Source organism: Trachymyrmex cornetzi, unplaced genomic scaffold (assembly GCF_001594075.2).
Source record: "Trachymyrmex cornetzi isolate Tcor2-1 unplaced genomic scaffold, Tcor1.1 scaffold274, whole genome shotgun sequence".
Taxonomy (NCBI): Eukaryota; Metazoa; Arthropoda; class Insecta; order Hymenoptera; family Formicidae; genus Trachymyrmex; species Trachymyrmex cornetzi.
This window is the reverse complement of record NW_017297416.1, coordinates 59,443-63,374: the sequence shown is the minus strand read 5'-3', so window position 1 is coordinate 63,374 and position 3,932 is coordinate 59,443.

Sequence of the window (3,932 nt, the reverse complement as noted above, 5' to 3'; positions counted from 1 at the left end):
ATATATATACATATATATATATATATATATATATATAGCTTAATATATATGAAACACTTTAATTTCGACCCATGAACATGAGAAAATATTGATACCGAGATTCAATTTTGATAGAAGTAACTTAAAATATTCTCATCTCGCTCAAATCACTACTAATTACTGAAATAATAACGTAATACTTACGTTTTTCCCATCACCTCATTACTATCGCGAATATCCATTCACAATCTCCAGACCGTCGGGCACAAGTAGATCGCAAACAGCAGTTTCCAGCTGCAAATTGCACGCATGTTCAATCAACTCATTAGATTGTTGTACCAGCTGCAGTGCCTGCACGTTTATGTAATGCGCACAGACGATCAGATTTTGTATATTTGCCATTCTTCAAACCTTACGGACTCACTGACTAACAGTCTAACAGATTGACAAACTAATTGACACGGGGCTGTGCGAGATTTATATAGTAAAGATGTTCGTGGAACATGATATCATTCAGAGAAAAGAATAATACCTTGATCAAAATTTACACTTCCGCCAAAAAGTATATCACGCGATCGAACGATCTCATAAACTTCAGCATTTTTTATCAGTTATAATTAGATCAACGCGATACATTAGCAGGCAAAAAGTACAACATCCCAGTCAAAAGTTTATACCTTAGCTGAAAAATATGTCTCGCGTTCGAACGATTCCACGAAAAAAACTTTAGCCGAAAAGTATGTCTCGCGTTCGAACCATTCCACGAATAAACTTTAACATTTATCAGTTACAATTAGATCATCAGTTATTAGATCGTCATAACCAATATATCAGCAAAAAGTATAATGCCTCGAATAAAAGAGTATACCTCAACCAAAAGTATACGAGAAGACGTCGCGCTCCAAAGATACCACATCAGCATTTTTGTTACTTGCAGCCTTTCGCATTAAAGCGCAATTAAACATATATCTATTGAACAGCTATCGCACCGCTATCGAACAGCTATCGAACCGCTATCGAACTGATATCGAACAGCTATCGATCTATTATAAACAGCTATCAGACTGATATTTAACAGCTATAAACAGCTATCAAAATGATATTTATTAGCTATAAACAGCTATCAAACTGATATTGAACTGATATCAAACTGCTGTATGTTATATCTACTGGTTAGGATAGCGAAAATAAAAAACATATTAATGTAAGATAACATACATTTTATTTAAAAAATCTTACAATTCTTCTTGTCGCGACTACCAGTTAAATATCTTAAATACATTTTGCAAAGCGTAATCCTTTGCGTGTCTTTCACATCGTATAGTATTACAATCATCGAGATTAGTTAAAGATTCCATGTCTTCGTAAACTGCATCCAAGGTCTCGATATTCATGCGTTCTCGCTGATCGTCCAGAAGCAAGTTCCACAGCCACGTTCGTTTCTCGCGTCCCTTGACATATACGATAGCATCATCATCCTCTTCTATCACGGCTTCCGTAATGAGACGCCTCACGATGCTGTACGGGATCATCCCGTCCTCCCATCACAATCCATGGTGATATGCACTCAACCAGGAAGCGCAAGACCTGTCTTGTCAAAAATTTCCATGGCACGAGACTCGTAAAAACATAGTGTGTGAGAATGGTTCCCCTTCTCAACACCGCCACTTCTTTGACGATTAATCCTTTTTCGACAATGGATCCTTGTAGATACAGAAACGTTGGTAAGACCATGACGAGCAATTCTTCAAGACTGCAACTCACCCCGGTTTTTCTTTCCCTTTTAAAGTTCTAAATACTTGCTAACGTTGCAATTTATATGATTTTGCGCACTACGTTCGACAACGGACAGTACTCGATTACACGATCGTGTATGATGAGGCAATAGGCGGTAGTATTGGCGGGCACATTCTCCTTGCAACCAAATTCTATGCGTACGTCCTCAGTAATGCTCATGACGGATTCGTTTTGTCGCGAGCAGTCAATGACCACAAAAGGTCCTTTCTCGACAAACGAGAGCATGTTGAGCAGCGTTTCGAAGTAGTCGATTCCGTAATATGCTTTACGAAAACGCGTGTACATATCAAACAGGACAGCATATCTCTTTTTGCTGAAATCCAGATTTAAATCGTCGTGCGGATAAAATCCTGAATTTAGATATATTCTCACGTTAGACAAATTACAATCATCGATCACGATGATATCTTGTGACATGACATTCTTTCACCCAGTCTGCAGAGCAAAGATATCGCGGCTTCTCAAGTTGAGTCGCAGTTTTGACAGCCCATGAATGCTTGGTCGTATTCTGCAACAGAGGATACTCGTACAGATCCCACGAGCGAAAACTCATACTCAAATAACGACCGCTTTCCAATGTTAGCAGCATTGACAATTTATTGATCTCGTTTAACGCAACGTGAGGCATCCGCCACTGTACTTTAAATAATTCAATTTCAGTTACAGGATTTCCCACCAAGCAATTGTTGTCGTTGCGCGCTCGTATCAAAATCAATTCGTGGCGAGCGTTGACGATCAGGCGTTTGTAATCTTCGCAAAAGCCCAACAGCATGCTGAGTGGTACGCAAAAATTAAAGTGTCCTTTTTCCGTGTCGGATCTAGTGTTCCATCCAGCGTTGAGCGCAATCAAAGCTTTATCGTACGTGGGCGACACGTAATTCTTGAGCGTGCTAGTTATGCCTACGTTTCTGCTGCGGTCAATCTCCACGCCGTTGAGTTCATATCGAATTTCATCAAACATGAATGCCACACAATTATTTACAAGCGTCGTAGGCGTCTGATCGTTTTTCTTTTTCACCGTCAATCTTCCTTCGACGTAAAGAAAACTTTCGCACGGCAACGTGTACAAATCCTGTTGCTGTATGGGTATTCTTATCTCATCGGTGTACCCGAACGTTGTATTGGCGAACGGGTTGTACGTGTGAGTCTCGATCTTGACGATGCGATCGTCAAAGATCGGCTCACCGGTAATATTCAAGATATCAATCATTTCAAAAGTTGCGCACCGCGAATCCCAAAGATTGTAAAATTTAACGTTCGACGCGCTAAGCTTCTTCTTGCTGACGCAACCGGATGAGCGAGTGTTGTCGAGTTGTGACGTCACCGACCTTGTAAAGAATTCTTTATCTCTCTGCGTGCGCTCCGCTCCGTTCAATACGAGCATCTCATGCTCCCGTTATCGCTGTCACTGTCGCTGTCGCACGAGCAATCTGACGGTGATCTCCTCTCCGCGAAAATCGAGCAGTCCGTTCTGGTCGACGACGCGTATCGTTAGATCCGTAATGCTCCGTGCGGTGATCGGCAAGTAAATGATCTGCGCGGGCCTTTCCGATATCTTATATCCCGGTGGTACGCTCGGCGAAAATTCGTGTATCGTGTGTGCACCTTTGCCGTTGCTGTATGCACCCGCGGTCACGTTACACTCTACGTGGATAACGTTTACGTTCATTATATTGATCGACACGTCCGATTCGTGCCATTTTTGCAGTCGCAGTATACGCTTCGACGAGAATCCCAGCAGCGATCCAATGCTGTTGAGCTTGCCAAAGTTTATTCTGTAGGCGCATCTAATCTCGCATCTCATCGTGTTGTAGTTTGCGCGGATTGTTATCGGATATTCCGCACCCTCGCCATCGTCGTCATCATCGGTGTTATAGTCGCTGTTATAGTTGTCAACGGTTTCAAGCGCGTCGCGGCGTGAATGCAAAATCGCACGTTTCAAAAATTCATTTATGTCTCGTACTACGTACGAACCTTCGGGAATTGTAATTTCTGCGTCGTCGAAATAAAATTTATTGTTTGATTCGTTTATGTTCGGTATCGGGTGATTAGTCTCAAAAATCATCAAACCGAGCTCGTAATCACCGTCACTCAAATCTATGGTGGGGAAGTAGTTCGCCGCGAGGAGGCTGCTCTTGCCGCTCAGTGTAACTGTC